This window comes from Neomonachus schauinslandi, chromosome 7, assembly GCF_002201575.2.
Source record: "Neomonachus schauinslandi chromosome 7, ASM220157v2, whole genome shotgun sequence".
NCBI classification, from domain to species: Eukaryota; Metazoa; Chordata; class Mammalia; order Carnivora; family Phocidae; genus Neomonachus; species Neomonachus schauinslandi.
Window position 1 is genome coordinate 138,889,441 of NC_058409.1, and position 22,026 is coordinate 138,911,466.

Consider the following 22,026-nt stretch of genomic DNA (forward strand, 5'->3'; position numbering starts at 1 on the left):
CAGACACTCAACACTCCTATCACAGCAGTTCTCTTGGACAGCTGGTGTCTTGCAATTTTTTTACACCCATATTAGTCTATCGTTAAAAAAGAGGCTTAATTGGACATACAAGGGCTGAAACATTCTTTTCTCAGAAGGAAAATTGCTTTTGTCAAACTCACGTAGAAACTCTGAAGAATCACCAGGAAATAAAATTATAGAAAGCAGAGCTCAAATCCTTTGGTCTTCAAATTCAGATTCTATCCTATAATCATTGAATCTCAGGGTTGAAATAGAATTTAGAGGTCATCTGACCGAATCATCCTTTCCATGTTTGCCATTGCCTCTTCAAGAACTCTACCAAGATGGAATCAAGCCCATACTTGAAAACCTTCAACAAAACAGCCATGCCTCCAGGATAAATGAAACTCAAAGAAAATGCCTAACCAAGGGAACCACCAAATCAACACTAATGATAGAATCACAGGTCTCAGGGTGTCTTGGTGGTGCAGTCGGGTAAGCGTCTGATTCTTGATTTCAGCTCGGGTCGTGATCTCAGGGTCATGAGATGGAGCCCTGCGTCTGGCTCTGCTCAGTGGAGAGTCTGCTTAAGATTCTCTCTCCCTCTGCCCCTCCCCCCTGCTCTCTCTCTCTCTCTCTCTCTCTCTCTCAAATAAGAAAATTTAAAAAAGAATCATAGGTCTTATTCATTCATGGCTTTGCTGCTTGTGATTATGTTAAATTGCCACTCTGCTAAGGGCAGTAAGACTCTGCCTTTAGTGACCCGTTTAAAAGAAAAGTAATAGCTTCTGCCCAAAATGTCATTTGGCAGCCCTTTAAAAAAAAAAAAAAGCTACTTTTCATAAAGCACTTTTGCTTTGACAAAGTACTTGCTTATTCAACAAAATGCTCTTATCCTCTGCTAATTTTTCACCTAGCACATGGCCAAGACACACTCATGACTCTCGACCCTATTCCCAGCCACTTTTTATGTTGAACTGGAGACTATACTATTTGGGCAGAGAGAGCAGAAGTCTTCCTTTTCCCTAGGCCCACTCCTGGATGGAATATGGCTATACAAATAATGAGGACTGAACTTGACTTGCTTATGGTAGCTTCATAATCAAGAGAACCAATAAAGTATTCACGGATGAGAGCCGAACAGAGTATGAGATATTATAAAAGGGGGTAATGTCATTTTGTCCTTTTATGGTTAGAAAGGCCCAGCCATTATAAAGATACTATCAGGTTTTCCTAATGGAATTGTCATGGTTTAGTTATCTCATGCCCATAAATCTGCCTTCGCCATGCATTGCAGTCTAGAAAATTTCTGGTTAAGAGAAAAGTGGAACTAAGCCTGTTCTGCAGTTCATAGATAAAAATTAGTATTTGCAAGCCTATAAATAAAATCCATATAGATTCTTCAAGCAAACAGCCGTAGATTGGCTCAAGAATATAATCCATTCTCTACAAGGTAGCCATGATGGTCCTTTCAAAACATACATCAGCTCATGTCACTCCCTACTTCAAAGCCAGCCGACTCACTAGAATCACATCAAAGTTGGTGCCAAGGCTTAGAAGGCCCTGCATGATCTGGTCCCAAGCTACGCCTCCAATTGTACACCTTGCCTCTTCTCTTCCCTCTGCACCTGATTCCTTGCTGTGTCCTTGCAGTTCTTCAGACGTGCTGAGCACACCCCTCACTCAGGATCTTGTACTTCCTGGTCCTCTGTCTGGAATGCTTCCCCCAGATAGTCACAGCCCTCTCCACCCCCCAAGTTGTAACAGGTCGATCAATTGTCACCTCGTCAGAGAAGCCTGCTATGGCCACACACTCTTTTCCATCACTTCCTGCTCCTTACCTTGCTTTCCTCATGGGACTTATCCACACCTTGAAATGTTATTGTCTTTATTGTTTTAAGATGAATCCCGCAGGGTAGAAATTTTGTCTTGTTCATTGCCATATGCTAGTAGCCAAATCAGGACCTGGCATGTTAGTAGGTGTTCGACGAGTATGCTTTTACAAATGCAAAAATAAGTAAATGAATGAGCACCAGCTGTCAAATGCTTCTGTCTCTGAAAGAGTGCCCAGTACTTCCCCTTTACAACATTCATAACCCTTGTAATCACTTGACATTTTATTCTCTGCTAGATTATGGCTGACTTCATTCACTGCTGTAAACCCCCAATGCCTTCCAAAGTGTTCTTTAAATATGCACTAAGTGAAAGTGCATGAATGAACTGTCCACTTTGATTATCCATAGGATCCATCCTGTTGACAGATTTGACTCTCGTCCTCAGGCAATAAAGGTAGACAAGAAAAATCTCAGAGATTCATTAGCATCGTCATGATCATTAGCTAAGAGGCTAGAGTGTGTTGGAATCAATAGCCAGATCAAGTCAGAAAGCAGTGCTATTTCAAAAGGGATTGCTTTGTGGTGCCCAGGAAAAGTGGCCAGAGTGCCCTACAGATCTGGAGACCAGACTGATCACTAGGCCAGTGAAGTATGGAGACAAATGCACCAGCAAAGAGGCTCAGGGGAAATTGTTCATACCATGCACCAATGTAGAAAATATTCTTCATTCATCTTCTTCAATTCAGGGAATATAAGTGACCTTAGGAACGTGGGAAATAAGGATACTAGACATATCTTTTGTGATGGGCACAGTGCCCCCTGCTCTCCCTTTCCCATTCTAGGTTAAACTAGCCCCTGCTTGGGAGACTGCTCCTGTTCATGATCAAAACAGCTATAATGCACAGTGGACTTTGTATGACTCTGATAATAATGAGTTTCCTTTCAGGGGCCAACATGGCAACCCTGACACGATTTCCTGATTTTCCAGCAACATGATAACCAGGCCTGGGATAAAACACCACACCTCAAAGGGACAAGTCCTCATGGCAGGTCAAACAGATAGAGGTGTTGAGGCCATGCAGAGGTAAACCATTTGGATTTGCCTTTCTTATCTCTATGCCATGGTATCATCTTCGGCGAGCTTCCTGAGAAGAAATATTAAATATTAAATATTTTATTTCTCTGTACATCAGGTGGTATTCCACACACATTGCTCTGTCCAAGGACATGTTCCCTCTTGGGAACATGTGGGCACAAAGGGATCCCAAGCAGGACAAAAATCCAACATCCCAGGTCCGTGGCCCTAATACTATTTCGTTACACCAAAATGATCCCTTTCAATACTCACAGTACTGTAAGATGAGCCCTGGTATTATCTCCATCTTACAAATGGAGAAACTGAGGATTAAGTATTTGAGGATCAAGTCATTTGCTCATAGTGTAGATGAGCTGCAAGTTCAGTTCTGTCTTACTCCCAAATCTCTGCTCTTAACCACTAGAGAATATAATAAGTCCCTGGTTTCTGTGACCTCAAGGGCATGAAATATTACCCTTTTGAAAATCCAAGTAAATAACCTGCTTCAATGACTTATTCTCTCCCCATATGTAAGAAATTATAAATCATTTCTATTATCCACGCTGAAAATTTTACACAACTTACAAAATGCAGTCTGATCAACCCTGCACTGTTCTCAACTCAATACATCTTCAGTTTACAACTGATTATTTACGACATGTTCATTGCAGACCCACTTGAACTCCCTACTTGGTTTAGGCAGAAATAAAGAGGCTTCTACTAAGAAAGGGTAAAATGTTTTATAAATGGATTGCCAACTCCAAATATTGGGGGGTGAAGAAAGAAGAACAAAATCTTCTCAACCATGACCTTTTGCAAACATTTATTATAAACTCAGTTCAAACTCAGAAACAATACACAAGGTGTTCAGGTTCAAGATAAAATGAAGTGTTATAACAGAAGGAAGATCAGTAGGCTTGTGTCAGAATGTGAGACCCTACCCCACCTGTTATTACTGCATTGGATAGGGCTTAACCTCTCTGAAGTTGAGATTTTTCATCTGAAAAATGTTATAGAAACCCTCCATCTTACCAACTGCAAGGTAAAGGTGTTGTGAGGCTCAAAAAATTAAAGTGAATGAAAAGGTCTTTTTTTTTTTTTAAAGATTTTATTTATTTATTTGACAGAGACACAGCGAGAGAGGGAACACAAACGGGGAGTAGGAGAGGGAGAAGGAGGCTTCCTACAGAGCAGGGAGCCCGACGTGGGGCTCGATCCCAGGACCCTGGGATCATGACCTGAACTGAAGGCAGACGCTTAACGATTGAGCCACCCAGGTGCCCCAAAAGTGAATGAAAAGGTCTTAAACAGTAAGTGTAATGAACATACTAACTGGCAGTAGGCTCGGAGAACAGGGTGTAGTGCAGCAGGAAATTGGAGTCTCTTCTGGCAGATAAAGCCCCTCCCTCCCTGTGCAGCTCACACTGGCTTCTCCTGTCCCTGCAGAAGCAAGAGGAGAATAGGAACCAAATTTTGGCTTGCTCTTGAACTGTGTTTACTTTTCTGGAGACCCTCAGAGTCAGAGTTTATAGTTGTCCTGAAAGGGGGATTTTATTTCTTCCCCATCATTACCTAAAAATATTCCCCCTGGAGGACTGCTACCTCCAGCTCTGCTGGATTTTAGACTTCTAGTGCCCATAACTGAGAGACAATAATGTCTGTAGTTTAAAATCACCAAGTTTGTGGTAATTTGGTACAGGAGTCATGGGAAACTAGTACAATATCATTTAAAGCATTGAGACTAGATGAAATTACCAAGCGAGGGGACATGGATAGAGATTAGGAGGTAGGACTGAGCACTAAGGCCCTGTAATTGCAGGGGGTGGGGGAAGGAGGTCTAGAAAAGGACAGTATTCAGAGTGGAAACCGGGAAGGTGGTTCTGGGGGTGCGTGAAGAAGATGGGTTGGCTAATGTGTCGAATGCTATGGATTGGTCAAGTAAGATGAGGAAGGACAGCTGTCCAGTGGATTTAGGAATTTGGAGGCCATTGGAGACCTCCACAAGAAAGGTTTCAGCGAAGCAAAACCTGATTTGTGTTGATTTAAGATAGAACTGAAGAGAGAAATCGGAGACTTTGTGTATTTGGACAGCTCTCAACATTTTGCTGCTAAAAGAAGTGGAAAAATGGAGTGACAAGGAGGTAGGAAATGAGGTCCAGACAAGGTTTTTCAGATGAGAAGAGGTCCAACGGCACGCTTTTATGCTGATGGGAATGATCAAGATAACACCCCCCCCCCAAAAAAGTATTACTTAACAGAGAGAAATTGCTGGAATGATGTACAAAAAATTTTTTCTTTAATATTTTATACCTCCATCCTGCCAAGATAACAACTATTTGGTGAATTTTCTTTTCTTTTTTTTTTTAAACAGACTTACTTATTTTAGAGAGAGAGAGAGCAGGGGAAGGGGCAGAGGGAGAAGGCCAAAAGTAGACTCCCCGTTGAGCGTCAAACCTGAGGCTGGGCTCGATCCCAGGACCCTGAGATCATGACCTGAACCGAGATCAAGAATCAGACGCTTAACCAACTGAGCCACCCAGGTGCCCCTGGTGAGTTTTCTTAAAGTGTTTTTATGCCTTTTTTTACCTGGTTGAGATTGCAGCTATTTAAGGATAGTTAATTCAGTAATACACACAGATCCAGAATGGAGTATTATTTGAATAAGAGTTTGGTGACTAAAAATATCTGGATAGTTTTAAAAATATGACTTGATCCATTTAATATAAGGTGCCAAAAATTGTTAAATCCCCTGACAAGTAAATGGCCATTGTGGAGATCTATACAATTCTGCTTTTGTAAAAGCAAAAAGGCTTCACCATATCGTACACTTGAAATTAATATAACACTGTATGTCAACTCTACTGGAATTAAAATAAAAAATAAAACATTTTAAAAAGAGCAAAAAGGCTTTTTGTTGAACAATTCTCCTCCCACTGTGTCCTGCTGGGTCATCAGTAGGTACATTCTTAGCAAGCGCTGGGAATTGAAAAGCACAGTCATTTTTAGATATGGTTATCAAATGTGTTAAGAAGTCAATCTGAACAGTGGATTGAAAGCTGTCCATTGGGGAACACATTTCCTGACACAGAAAAAGAAGCCAAAAGAGAGCTAAGAAGAAAGCAAGGAAGTTGCAAGTTTCACAGGGTTCACCATTACCCGAATCAACAAGGCAGCAAATAATACAAAGGGTTTAGCATTTCCATTTTTAATCAGGAATAGATGATATGCACAGTCCTCAGTTCTTCATTTATATTTTGAAGGCTTACATATCTAATAGCATCTTTTTGATGACTTTCACATGAAAAGCAATTTCTCTGTGCATTAATTTATTTGGTCACATGGCTTTCCACGCATCCTCTTTAGATTGTTCTTCATTGTCTTTTGGTCTTTGGATTCTGAGAAAAAGAATATTTTTTGTTGGAATCTCGGGTAATTTTTTCTTTATCAGCCCAATTCAGAATGTGAACTGGGATTTCTGGAGGTGTGTATTTCTCTTTAGGAATTTCACCTGACGTGGAGTGAAAACAGGGAAGGAGAATGATCAATTATTTGTTCTCTCTTTTAAATGGAAGCTATGTTCCAAGGGTTTTCTTTTACTCCTCTAATTTTTATGTTGAAGTCTCTATTTATAATTTTCTGTCATTGTTTTCTCAGCTTGGTCTTCTTCCTTAAGGACTTCTCGAGTTTATTTTCCACAGTGCTTACTTTATGAGAATTTTAATTTTAATTCTGGAATGATAGGTTGGTTCATTAAAATTTCCTTTTCTCATCTATTCGTACTTTCACATTATCCTATTGTTTCTTAAACTCTGGGATTTTTTCCCTTCCAATGACTCTCTGTTACATAATGATGAATTCTTCCAGTGTCCTTTTGGAGAGAGGATAGTCAGAATTTCTAATACCATTTTTCTGATTCTTAAAATAAATGATTTTAAGATATTTCTTCTTCCTTGGGAGTTCTATTGTTTTACAGACATGCTCTTTTTCTTCTATCTCTCTATCCATTTATTTATTTATTTATTGAGAGAGAGAGATCAAGAGCAGGAGTGGGAGAGGCAGACGGAGAGGGAGAAAGAGAATCCCAAGCAGACTCCCCACAGAGTGTGGAGTCTGACGTGGGGCTCAATCTCAAGACCCTGAGTTCATGACTTGAGCCGAAATCAAGAGACAGATGCTTAAACGCCTGAGCCACCCAGGCACCCCTCTCAATCCTTTTTTTAAATGAGAAATTTGATTTCATTAAAATGCAAAACTTCTGCTCATTGTTCTTCAAGACATAATGTATCTACATAATGGATATTACGCAGTCTCTAGTAGAGGAAATTCAGCAGTCTTTTACTAGGAGGAACATGCATATTTAACTTGGAAAAAATTATTCCGTAATTATTAGATGAGAAAAAGAAATTATCCTGACTGCACAGGATAGCATGGTCACATTGTTGCTTTAAGCATAAATATACCTTTCAATCATTTATTGAATTAATATTTAGCACCTATCAACCGCCAATGTCAGCTGTAAACAAGACAACGTACCTGTTCTTAGGATGGGTACATTCTGTTGGGGAAGAATGATAAAAGCAAACAGTGTAATCAGTTTAAATCATGAAAAATTGAGATGACTCATCTGAAAGAAATAAATAGAATGATCAAATGCAAAATACAGTAGCCAGCTCGCAAAGGGTGAACAGGATGATCTTGCCATGACCTCACTTCAGGAAAGACCACTCGGGCGAGTTTAGAAAGATGACAAGGAAATGCCTTGTGCCTTAGGGAAGACTCTCCACATGGAGGGAACAGCAACTTCAAAGGCCAGGACGTAGGAAAGGAGTTGTTGTGTTTGAAAATTAAGTAAAGAAATAGGACCATGTACCTGGCTGGAACATATTTATGGGGAAGAACAGGAATAAGAGATGAAGATGGATATTTAAATCCAATCCAGATCATGGAGGCCCTTGGGGACATTGCTAGGGAATTTAGAGTTTATTCTAAGAGCTCAGGAACTAGAGGCTTTGGGTGAACAAAAATTAAACTCCAGAGTTTCTTCATTTTTAATTAATATTATATATTTATAAGTCATAAACTTAGTTCCACTTTAAGCTTTTAAAGAATTTTATTGTTCAATTTCAAAGACGAGCAAATATTAATAATCATTTAAGGGATCCAATTGATGTTTGACCCCACTTACAAACTCAATTAATTTACTGCCTTGAAACACGTTATAGTGCATTAATAAACTTACCCCGTTGATACTTGCTGATTTTGCAATTATCTGAGAAATTTTCCTAAGTACTTCTGTAATTATAAGTATGTTGTAAATACAGTGATTCTTAAAGTTTCTTAAATGTCCCAATAACTGTATATAAGCTTAGTATGACTTCAAATAAATTACAAACCTAAAATAATCACTCATCTTATTTTTAAACTGAAATCACAAGGTTAAGCTATTAACACACTAATACATCAGATATTCTTAAACATTACAGATAACAAATGTATACATATTATATTAATATTATTATGAGTTTTTACTTTCTTCACACCTATACTTAATTCTAAACCTCCCTAGCATTAAAGGGGCTTACCCACTAAGGGAAAAATGGTATTACTTCAAACTACTTTTTTTCAGGCTTATTGAAGTATAATTGACAAATAAAACTGTATATATTTAAGGTGTACAGGATGATGATTAAATATACATATACATTGTGAAATGACCACCACAATCAAGCTAATTAACATATCCATCACCTTACGTAGTGACCTCTTTGGCGTGTGTGGTGAGAACACTTAACATCTGCTCTCAGCAAATTTCAAGTATTCAATATGGTATTATTAACAAGAGTCACCACCCTGTACACCAGATTCCCAGAACTTACTCATCCTGCTTAACTGCAACTTGTACCCTTTGACAAACATCTCCCCATTTCCTCCACCCCCAGACACGAGTAACCACCATTCCATTCTCTGTTTCCATGAATTCAACTTTTTAAAAAAATCCCGCATTGAGTGAGATTACATGGTATTTGCCTTTCTCTGTCTAGCTTATTTCACTTAGCATAATGTCCTCCCCTCCAAGGTTTATCCATGTTGTCACAAACGGCATTCAGCCCTAAAAAAGGAGGAAATCCTGCCACCTCAAACAATCCTGAGCTTGCTTTCCCAGGGGAATATTTAGGATTTCTTGGCATACTGAGGCTGCTTAATAACTAGACCAAATCTCTCAGTGTTATCATATCCTGAACTATAGACATCCAGGGCAAATCTTCTTCTTACTCTCACTGCCAAGCCAAGTCCCATTATATAGTACTTTCTAGAGCTAACAAGTGCATCCCACGTGCGTTCCTATAGCTAACCTCTATCCAGGTGGCTTCTTCATCTGATTGGATCAGCAGATCAGTGTCCTGCTTGAATCTGTGCTCACTTCTTGTCCTGTTCTTCCCATCTTTAAAATCACAACCTTTACAGGTATGAAAGTAACATCAGATTGAATTCTGGAATGCCCTCATGGCTTTGTCCGCCAAGAGCAATGAGAAGTCATTGAACTATTTTGAGCAGGGGTATGATATGAATAGTTTCACATTTTCAAAATATTACACTGCAACTTCGGGCAAAATGAGTTAGAAATATGCAAAGTGGATTCAGAGAGACCACTTTCGAGGCTCTTGAAGTATTTCACGCAAGAGATTACTTTGTGATTCAAGCTAAGGATTGCATCTACCTCTGCACCCTTGACCTGAGAACGACCCTCTGTCTTCTTCCACCCAGGGCCACGCCATGGGGGGAGGCATACATGAGAAGGGAAGAAGGGAAGAATACAGTCAACCAAACCAGTCCCCTGCTCCTTTCTCAGCCACACCACCCTCTGGTCCATGGGGCATTGCACCTAAGAGAGGCAGAAATCCAGCAAAGAAAGAAACTGAACTCAAAATAGGATCACAGAGTTTCACATGTTGCCCACTGGATGTCAAGGAAGTTGGATAATTTATGTGTATAAATATAGCTGTGTCTCCCAGCTGCGATGGGATGGATGGAAAATAACAGTATCTGCAAATTCTTCTGCACATCTACACTTATTTGATCATTTTATTAGAATCTATGAAAGGAAGGAGACCTATTATTAATCACATTTTGGTATGAAGACATTGGGGCATAGAGAATGTTAAATAGTTAGTCCAAGGCAATATCCAAATACATACTTGTACACACACATGCACACACATGCAGAGGACAGAGCTAGGACTAGAGTTCTTGAAAGTATTTCTTCCTTCAGGCATCTACTCATATTTTAAAATTTTCAGTCAGGAAATTTCTCCTCAAAGCTACGCTAGCAGCCGCATCTCTTGCTACCAGATTTTTTATATTATAAAACTAGTACTAAAGGCTTACTGGTGCTTGACACTATATGTGGAGAAAATGAAGCCAGTGGTATTTCTATTTTGTTCATTATTTTGTCCCCTATGCTTAGCCCTCAGCCTGGCATGTAGTCAGTGTTTGACAAATACTTAATCAGATGTTGGTGGTTATGTATGCCCCACCTTTTACCAGATGGAAGTGTTTTTGGGCACAGGAAATTCAAAATAAAAGTCAATTCTTGGGCTCAGTTTCTGCAGCATGAATGCTAAACTGACCGTCGCAAAGCGTTCTCCTCTGGCTCAAGTGTGCTTCCCAAGTGTTGACTCCTATTGTTATATGCTGGTCTCTCTGTTTCTCAAGCTTCCCCCCCCCCCCAATTCCCTGACACTTTGTGACTCTTCCTTTATTCTGCTCTTCCAGTTAACACATGGAATTGGTTGGAAGTATCACCTTCCCTCCTGTGGAAATTGATGAAGGCCTACCAAATCAACACAAACAAAGACAACTGAGTGAGAGCTTGCTATTGCAAGAAACTATCACTTCTATTTTGGCAGAAATTCAAAGGCAAGCAGAGAAGTGGGAATGTTTTCTGGTGGAAAACAGAGAAGTCTTCAGGTATGTTCTGATTGTAGGCTGTTCATGTGGAAAAGCTGGAGGAGAGCTTATGAGAACCAGGGAACCTTTTGTGATTGGCTAGAGGTCCATATTTGGCATTCTCCACTTGGTCCTAAGTTGGTAGCAGAGACAAACTTAGGAAAGCTTCCAGTTATTAATAAAATTCCAGACATTTGGGGTCAACTGGTATAGGAGCTATTGTTGGACTTCCTAAATTGTTTCTAGAGATAGTGTTCTGAATTTCTACAAGTCTGACACAGCAGACTGGCTCCCTGCGCTAGTTACCATAGATAATGGGAAGTTACCTGGGCTGGTTGGGCAGACCATGGGTCAGAGTTCTATTTTTATGCATGGTATGTCCATAGTCCACTTGTCTATTCAGTCTCTTACTACTCTTCTGAATTCTGGTCTTGGGCTGATCAGAGCTGCCTTACCTCCATTGTTCAAATAAGGTTTAGGACAACAGAACTCTTGCATGTGACTTGCTTCCTAGTATAACCTCTTTCTCCTCTGAAACCTGATCAGAAAAGAAGGCTGGGTTGAGAAGTAATTTAAATATCAGGAACTCACAATCATTCCACCCCTGTGACCCCTTACTTCTGTCCCCAGAAAAAGCTTGGGCACCTATACTTTCTCTCTTACCATCAGCTACTCTACTCAAGGCAGGCACAGGATGTGTTGGCCAGATGACCCTTCAAGGAAGAAAGGAGGGCTTGCTCTCATTTTTAGGAAGTACAATCAGCAGACAACTTCCACTGTCAATTCCTTCAGGTTATGCCTCAGCTGCTTAGAACCTCCTCACCCTAGGTCATGCCCTTTGGGGGGCAGCCCATATCTAGGAACTAAGCAAGGCAGGGGTATGAAGATGCTGCCATTTTGGCCTGAGGAGGACAACTTTAATGGGTGTGCTCTCCCCAGAGGTCTCTGCCAGATTGGCCAAGACTTCTCAGATTGACAGCACCATTTCACTGTTTCCTCTTCTCAGTTCTCCCCTTCCTTTCATGGCTGCTGATTCCTAATAAAATCTTCCACCCTAAACTCCATGTAAGTTTTGGGAGAAACCAATCTGTACCTCTACCTCAGAGCCTGTCTGCCATTGGCTCCAGGGTCTTAGTTCTACAGATGAAGAGTCTGGTCAATATAAATATGAATATGCTCTCTGTTCACAGCTTCACCCCTCACTTTTAACTTAAGTCTGGGAGTAAATTCATATACACTCACATGCACACTCATTCTCTCTCTCTCTCTCTTTTCCTCATACACACACACACACACACACACACACACACACACACCAGTCTAAACATTGTGATCAACCTGGTCTCTGATGAATTATGTAGGTAAGCAAGACCTAAAACACAGATGAGCAAGTGGCAGCACATAGTCTGCCACTGGGTCCATGATATGCAAGGACTGAATTTAAAAGCAGAGAAGAGTCCATCCATTTCTCCTTCATGGAAGTGACGGGGCTGCTGGGTGCTCTCACATCTCCCCTGTGCCCCTTTATCTGATGAATGAGTGTAGCACTAAACCCAAGATAGTCTGGTCAATAATAGAAGAATAGAAAAGTAGAAGAATAAAAAAAGTCAATAGAAAGAAAGAAGATCAGATTGAGCAAAGTTGTTACCTTGAGTCATTCCTGATTTACAGTTTAACCCCCTGGCTTAGAGTCTCATCCCACAGCAGGAATTTAGCATGAATCCTTTGAGCCCTGAGCTGTTCGGGAGCTAGCTGTCTGGGCTTCAGATGGTGCATGCACAAAACCATTGACAATCACAGGCTGTGGCTCCAGACAGCTACTGGATTAGGAGAAAATTTTTTCATTGGTGCTAAATTAAACATGATCCAAATCCTCACATGACTAATATTTTGTACTCTTTTCTCATCAAAAGGTGATTTATTGAGTAGGGGAAATGGATATTGGGAGCAAATAGCAAAGTGAATGAGCATGAGTGTGAAGATGGAGGAAAATGCTCTGCTGCAGCCTCCGTTTGCTAGTGAATCACCTCCTATAGAATTATCACCAGCAATGAGAAAATACATCCATCAAGCAGACAGTCTTCTAGAGAGTCTGTGAACAAAAGCCAAGGAAACAGCCACTGCCTCCTGTTTTCCCAATGTGAAAGCATTCCAAAATCCAAAGCACTAAGACGAGAGTCCCCAGTTGTTCATATTACCCTCAAATGAAACCTCATTACTATGAGTCATTATGTTCTAGTAGCTTTATTTCTAGTGCCTTTAAGCTGCAAGATTGTGCATATTTCATCCGACATGAACAGGCCTGGGATAACTTGTGGTTTGAGGCATTAAAGAATCATAAAAGACAACCTAAATCACTTGAAGAACATCAAGTCAAATTAGATCAAGATGGCAGACTGAAAACACAGACGGCTGCCTCTCCTGTCCCAAGTCCCTAGACTCATGAGACATTGGGAAAGTGTGTGTGTGTGTGTGTGTACAAGAGATCAATTATTTATCAGCATTAGAAAAAAAAGATCTATCAGTACACTAGAAATTTGGCTAAATTCCGAAAGATAGAAGGCAAATGAGGTTGGTTTAATGAAGTAAACAAAAGCCCCAAACTCCAGCCCAGCATAGGGAAACTACAATCAGAGCAGAGCTGGGTAGGCTCTAAACCTGGGTGTGGCTCTTACAGGTTACTAGGGAAACCATCAGGGTTACGAAATCACATTTGGAGCATTTAGAGCTGCCTGGTGGGTCCATCCTGCCTTCACCATTCTTTCATGCCACACCTCCACTTCAATCAGAAGAGAGCATTTTCCCCTCCACAGTAGCAGTTAGTTTGAATGCTCAGGTTGAAGAGGCTGGTTGGTGCCAAAAGTAACTTCTGACAAATAAAAACAGGATCAAAAGACAAAGTAATCAAATGCTCTATCAGGGAGCCCATCCTGTCCCCTTCCAAAACCACTGGAGGCAAACTGCAGTAAACAAACACAGTCTCACATGTGTAAACAGGGAATCTCAAATTGTAAAAATGAGTACGTGAACAAGAAAGAGAAAATATTTAAGGAAAACTAACACTTTGAAAGAGAAGTACAAAAATCAGCAAATAGAAAAATGTGCACAATAGAGCAAAAAAGAGCAGATTTTAAATGAAGTATAATTAATAACTTCAGAGTTATAAGAAAAGTTATCTTTGAAATAAAAGTGAGTTGTTTTGATAATTAGAGATCTTGGAAATAAAATAACATGATTACCAAAATAAAAATTTCAAGTAGGCAAAATATCAAAATAGGCACCCCTGAGGAATAAGTTACTAAGTTGGGAGACAGAGCTGAAAAATTCAGACTTCTGTACAAGACAAGAAAAAAAAGATATGATATAAAAGTCTAAAATATGAGGGATACTTGCAAGAGTGAAAATCCTTTGAATCAGAGAAATTCAGTGCAATCTAAATCAAAATTCCAACAGAACTTTATTGAACTTGACAAGTTAACCATAAAATGAAAAGAAAATGCAGAATAAAGAAGAACAATGGAAGGAACTTGACCTACCAAATATGAAAACAAGCTATAAAGTTCTGTGAGCTAACACAATATGGTGATTGTATATATTGACTGGGTCTCGATACATGAACAAACATAGATGATTATAAAAAAAATGGAAAGCTCATATTATGTTTCATGTGGAAAGTTAATGCGATAAATAAGAGATCTGAACTGTTCTCCTCTTGAGAAACAGGTCTGACTCCTTACTGGGCTTTGGTAAAGGCTGAAGACCTAACCATGGGATATCAGATGACCATGAAACCTGAGTTTCTCATGACGCACAAAGTCTTGCCTTATGATTGGGTTCCTGCAGAAGCAATCTATCATCAAATGGAAATAATATTATGGTAGCTTTGTGATGTGTCAACCAGACTAGGCTGAACCTCATTCCCAGAATTCCCTTTCTTGTGCATTTCTGGGTATGCTGGGTCACAGGGAGATTCTTGAGACATTTGAAAAGCTGCAAAGAAGAAGCAGCTGTTTGTAATATACATACGGTTGTTAGTGATCTATTGATTCACCTCGTTAGCACGAAGCAGCATCTGGACCTTAAAATACCCTATCTAATCCTACATCCTCCTCTAGGTTTTCTGAGTTCAGGGCCAGGTATGTGGGGGGGGGGGGGTTATCTCCATGATAAGGGGTCATCAAAGCCAGATCTTAGTTTGTCCTCATGGGGTCCCAGCTCATGCTCACCAGGTTTTAGTCTACTCATGATCTTCCGTTCCTGTCTGCCTGCTCTATGGATTTACAAGGAAAACAGCCTTACAGAGACTGCTTAACCAGCTCCCTCTTGTATAAGCATAATAAACTCCTACTGTTCTTATCTGGTTGGGTCCTGACTGATACAGGTGTATAAGAGACCAAGCTCGAGCAAATCCAGAAGGAATAAATGAATTACCTCTGGATTATGAGCAGGTGGCTCAGACTTCTTCAACACCAACTCCAGTTGAAATTGTCTCCTGTCCCTCAACTCACATCAATAGCCTCCTAAGATGTTCCTTATGCCCAACTAACTAAAGAAGAAATGCTTCCAGGTGTTATTCTAGCAGCACCAGAAAAAGGAAAGCTGCTGCATCGCAGCCGCACTCAGGGATGACACTGAAGGACAAGGTGAAGGACAAGCCTCCCCCAAGCAGACATTTGAACAGTGTATGTGCACTAGGACTGAGGTGAGATACCGCCAGAGGTATGGCTCTACACTGATTCACAGGCTATTTCCAATGGTTTGGCTGGATGCTCGAGGACTTGGACTTTGGAAGGAACTTCCAAGTTTGGAAGAATGCTGGCCAGGAAATCTGGGCTAAAGGTATGGTACAAACCTCTCAGAGTATGAGAATTTGTGTCTTGTGTAGATACCCACCAAAGGGCATCCACTGCAGAGGAGACTCTTCATATCAGGTGGACAAAATGACTTACTCTATGGGTGTCAGTCAGGCTCCTCCCTCAGACCCACAGTCTTTAGTTTCTCTGTGCTCATGTCATCTTCTCAACCTTATCCCCTTATCTTCTGATCCCTCATCCTGATTTATTTCCTTTCCTTCTTAGCCTTTATCACTCTCAATACATACATATTTGCTTCCCTTCACTCACACTGGCCTATCCAGGTCACCGTCAAATCCCACCTGGACCAGCAACCACTTCTAACCTCATGTTTTTTCTCCCATTTATTGTCCACACTGCAACCAAAATGACCTTCCTTGAATGAAAGCTGACTTAGTCACTCCTCTTTTTAAAGGCTCCCCCAATTCCCCTCTACCTTTCATGTAAAAACCTTCAAATGCCCTTTGTGATACACCCCGCACCAACTCCCTACCCCACCTCAGCTTAGAGCACCTCAAGATGCCAGGCATACCAAACTTCCTTCTGTTCCTCAAACCACACCACACTCCATCCTAGAGGCCTTGCCATGCATCTCCCCCACTGCCTGGAACATTCGCTCCATCTTACCTCTTTTTCCAGTAGCTTCTGTTTGCCCTCCAGTCTCAGAATAAATGTCACTTTTTCTGGAAGGCCTTCCCTTAGCCTTTCCCCTTTGTAATGGCCCCATGGCATCTTCTCTTTTTCACGTGAGAGCTATCACCATCCTTTCTTACAGTTACCCATTTAATTGTTTATTGCGAAGCAGTGAAGCAAAGAGTTTTAAGAACATGGTCCTGAGTCGGCCTGCCTGGATGTGAATCCCAGCTCTGCCTCTTACCAGCTTTCTCACCTCAGGTCAATTATACCAATAATGTTATTCAGTTGGTGTGAGGATTAAGTGAATTAACGATACTTGTAAAGCCCTTATAACAATGCCAGGTAAAGTAAATGCTCAAGTAAAAGCAACAAGTATTTGCTGAATGAATAGATAGATAAGTGGACAACATCTTCGTTACAGTCATAAAGCGAAGCAGTGTGGAAGCTGGGCTGGAAATCCAAGTCTCCTGTCTTTTCTTGTGTTGTTTTCCCTCCTTATAATTGTGAATCTCAGGCCGAAATGAGTTTACCTCCAGGAGGGCATGTTAATTTGCTCAGATAGTCTGAGCCTCAACACAAACAGGATTCACCTTCCTTGAGTATCAATTTTTGTTTAATGATAAGCAATTTAAAACGTTATCCTTACACTGGAGAGTAAAATGTAATATTCACCTGAAATTTGAAAGTAACGTAAGACTAGAAATAAAATGTCCAACTTAGGGGTTTGCCTTGCCCCCACCCCTCATCCCCCATTCCAACATTCCCCTCACCGACCAACAAGGCCACCATACACAGCCAGGGACGGCACCGACTGGCAAACTGTTCTTAGTGCCATTATTGACAATAATGGACAACCCAACAGAATTAACTTCAATGCCCTCTAAAATACTGGCTAGCATCTTAGACATTATTTTAGTTAGAATTTGGTCCACATGTATGTGAGGATCATTTGGACTTCCAAGCAGAATCTGAAATTACATTTTCTTCCCTATTATTTCTGATTATAAGCTTTTTCAAAGACTATTTACAAAGAAAGGCTAAGCCGTTAAACAATTATATGTTGCTACTTCACATTAATTTCAGGCAAACTGATCATAAATAGTAAGCCCATTGTCCGTGGCAAAACACAGCTGGCCTTATCCATTTCCACATGCAGTCACGAAGAGCCACATGCTGGCTCCCCGAGGAGGTATACGGGGGATGGAAGAAAAGGTGTCCTAATAGACTAGGTTTCTCAAGGGCAGCACGTTGACATCTGGAGTGAATACTTTGTTGTGGGGGCTGTCCTGTGCATCGTAGGATGTTTAGCAGCATCCCTGGCCTCTCCCCACCAAATACCAGCAGCATCTCCTCCCTCCAGTGAGATTTGAGATGACCAAAAACATCTCCAGACATGACCAAATGTCCCCTAGGGGGCAAAATCAGCCCCAGTTGAGAACCACCATAGTAGTTACAACAGAACCCAGTAGTTGCAACCCAGTAATTACAACAGAACAGTAGTAGACAACAGAACCCAGATGACAAGAGACACAGAATGTCTTTTCAAAACAGACACGTTCTATTTGGACCCTCCTGTTTAAATCCTGCTGTAGAACAATTGCCAAAAATAAAACGCAACCCATCCTCAACGTTGCAAGAGTTGTTTTCAACAGCAACAAAGAAAAGGTGCAGGAAAAGCTACTTTTTTTTTGGAGCCTCTCACTATTCTTGGATATGGATCTAAATTCCATTCCTTTTGAAAGAAGTCACTTGGAAGAATAGCTTACATTTTTCCCCCACATGCCAGAAATTGTTGTAGAGAAGGCCTTTTTCACACTATTATTTTCAAAACACCTCAAAGAGGAGCCTGATCTTCAGTCATTCCTGAGCTGAGAATCATTTTCTTGGCTTTTGCAAAACTGGCCAGGAGTGCTAGCCTGCTGGGCATCTAAGTGATGTCTGAAACTGCTCATTAGAGGGACCAGGGCTGACCTACAGAGACGCTAATCACTCACCTGAACTTCAAGGGCTGACCTTATTCCATAAGGATCCAGCGAAGTCATATTAATAGCTTCCTTACTCAATTCCAACTGAATGTATTGTTAACCATATTTGTGACCCAAAACTAGAATCCAGTTGTGAGAACAGCTTCCAAAGAAATTCTGCTTGTTTCATCGAAATTACTTTCCCCGAGAAGATGAGTATTTTTTTTTCATTGCCAAGAATGTGTGCAGCTCTGCTGTGGTCCACCTGGCCCCCAGGCTCTTTGATATTCTGTTTTTATTTTTAGGTATTGCTTCAAAACTGAGGAACTCAACCTTCCCTCAGGGAAAGAAAAGCATCTGTCATATGGATATGAATGGAGGGATGGGGCATAATTTATGGCAGAATTAGTGTCAGAGTCTCGCTCCACTAAATGGACCCTCATCTGCCTCTACATCTCATTCACCTTGCCATATCCCATGAAACTGTTTTGTACTTAGTAGTCTAGAAGACAAAACAACAATACATGTGTAAGGTATTTTTTTCAAGAAGATCCTTTTTTTTAAATTTTTTAAAATTTATTTGACAGAGAGAGAATGAGAGAGAACAAGCAGGTGGAGTGGCAGAGGAAGAGGGAGAAACAGGCTCCCCACTGAGCAGGGAGCCTGACGCGGGGCTCGATCCCATGTCCCTGGGATCATGACCTGAGCCGAAGGCAGCCGCTTAACCCACTGAGCCACCCAGGCACCCAAGAAGATCTTTAAAAAAAAAAACAACTACTGAGCTTATTCTATTAAAGTCATCTGAAGATGACTCAGGTGTCTTTTTTTCTTTTCCTCAGATGCCTTTTTTTTTCTCATAAAACTCATATCGTGTTTGCCTTTTATTTCACACGTTTTTCCTACATCATGGTCAGATGTTGAGAAGCTGACATTGCTGTCAATTTTCCTATTTTACAGAAGGGGCAACTATTAAAAAGCCTGGATCGATGGCATAATTCTAACTAGATTTCGGTTCTCCAAACTTTTTCTTCCAGGGCTCTTATCACTTGATTTATACAACCTCTCTATCACTCTCAGTGTTGTTGTCACGTCATTATGAACCATGGCATGTGGTTTCTGAATGGCTCTATTTTCAAAACGAAGAACACACATCTGAGGCAAGAATTCAAAGGTTATTCTTTGACAAAGGTAACAAAAATGTATGCCTGTAAATCTTTAGCTGAAAGAAATACATCATGTTCAATAGATAAAGACTCAAAACACAAATTACTTTGTCTGCTATCCAATACGTTGAGTAAATACATGACTGTTCGGTTAAAATATGTGATTACAAAGGGGGAAAGTGGTGAGATCTAAATGTAATTTTTCCGTGAAAGCCTTATAAAATCTATTTCAGGAAAATCGGTCTTCGGTGGAAGATTATTTGAAAGCCCAGAACAAAAAAAAATGTAGGTTAAAACTATCCCAATTTATAGCCCACTGGATGGCTCGGGCTTTTGTGAGGGAGTTTATTGGTACATTAGGAACGGCAGAGGTATAAACATGCACATGCAATCAGCAGAGAACTGAAAAGTAGAAAATTAAGCAAAGGCTCGAAGTGGTTGGAATCTTTTCTGGGCAAGAATATTGGCTACTTGAGTCATTCTAAGAGCAGGCAAAGAGTAGATAAGGATCTAAGTAGCTACCTCCCTTCAATTCAACTGTGCAAGTACAATGATTCCACGCAGCAAGAAAAATGCTCAAAATATCACATTGTCTCTCCAGTAAGTGGAAGAAAAGATGTTTTTATATTTTTATTGTTATCATTGTTCTCTCCAGAGGACGGAAACTCACAACAGAGCCATAAATACTCAACACACTGGACATCTTAAAAGTTTGATACAGGAAGGCGTTAAATACAAGGCTCTGGCCACAAAAATGGGAAAGTGACTGAGCCACCACATCATTTGTCTTGAACTTAACATTGCCAAGAAATTGCAATATTGGCACAGAATACAGAAATCATTTCCTCTGGTGCTCTTCATTCCCAAAGCCCTGACTCAAGAATGGTGAGCAAGGAGATGCTGAACGAAACCCTGATAAAAATGACTTTCAAAGGGCCAAGTCAAAGAAGGTCAAGGAAATGAGTGCATGGATTTTTGAAAACCTGCAGGAGTGACTTAGAAAATATAAACCAGATGACTCAGCAATATGGTTTAGAAAACACATATAAGACCCCTGTTTAAAAAAAAAAAAATGGAATACCAATAAAAGAGTAAAAAATAAAAATAATAAAAAATAATTTAAAAAAACAATAGACAGAGTGTGTCAAAATGGCTGGTAGATATATTTCATTTCCTGCTCGTCTTACAGAATGAATAGGGGTTCCAGTGCCTATGAAGATCTAGCCTCTTCCAGCCAGGATCCCCAAAGGGGATCCAAGGGAGCATATCCAAAAGGAACATAATGTTAAACAGAAAATTTTAAACACCATGAAAGGTGGAGAGAGAAACCACAGAAGAAGGGCAAAGGTCTATATTTGCGTGGCTTGTGGCACTTTCCTCCTGCTTTTTGGAAAAGGGGTCCCACCATTTTCATTTTAGACTGAACTCTGCAACTCAAATCTGTTTCAGCAGCAAAGAGAATGTATTGGTTTGAGAGACTTAAGAGTCTAAAGTAGATATCCTTTGGAGGATACCTCAGAAAGGACTCTCAGGATTTTAGCTGGGTCTTGGCAGGTTGTTCATGTTCATTGTGAGGCATGCACAGTCAGGATTAGGTCTTCACTGATACGTTTCAAGATTCGGTGTCCAGGAGAGCAGGGAAGCTACCATGTGGTCCTTTCCAGCTTTCTGAATGAACATCTCATCTTCCAGAGATTCCTTGAGCTCTGTTCACTGTCTGGGGTGGGGGAGTCTTCAGCCTTCAAATATTCTGGGCAAGGCTGGCTCCTGCGACTTTGGAATGGAAGAGCCTGAGCTGTATGGAGTTCTGAGGGGAAGGTGACTTCCTGTCTCGTTTTCCTCACTGTGCTGGAATTCCCATCAGCCTCCAGAATGGGGCTTCAGAAGGGAGGTGCCCATTACATCACACCAGGCTGATACCTGGAGTCCCATCCCACATTGACTGAAGACCATACTCAAAGAAAAATTTCAGTTAATGCGAAGTTCATTCCAAAATCCCCAGAGAATAATAAAAATAGGCATGATAGGGGCCAATTCCGATGGGACAATAATGCTAAACAACTGATGAACTGGAAATTAAGAGGCAAAAGGAGTTTCTGAATAGTCCTTCTAGTAATAATATACATAGGAAGGGGAAATCCACTCTTAGGGAAGGGTTCACTCTGAATTTCATAAATAATTCATAACTTTTGGCAATGGTTTCAAGGCAATTTGGGAAGGAACAGAAAATAGTAAGTCCAGAGAACAAAAATTACAACTGCTTTATATGAAAGAGATAGACATAGGACTTCATAGTTTGGGTTACAGAATTTGCTTTGGGATCTAGACTGTCTATTGATATCATTGCAGAAAATAATTCCAGAGGAAAAATCTATTCTTATTTGATCCCAGAGCACCTTTTTACCTGATAGCAAAACATACTATTGCAGAGAATCTGTGGTATGTTAATTACATCATGTTCTCCTTTGTTAAAGCTAATACATGCTGTGCTAGGTCCTGTGTTAAATGCTCTCGCACACTCAATCCTAGGTAATCTCTACGTCTCTAGGAGAT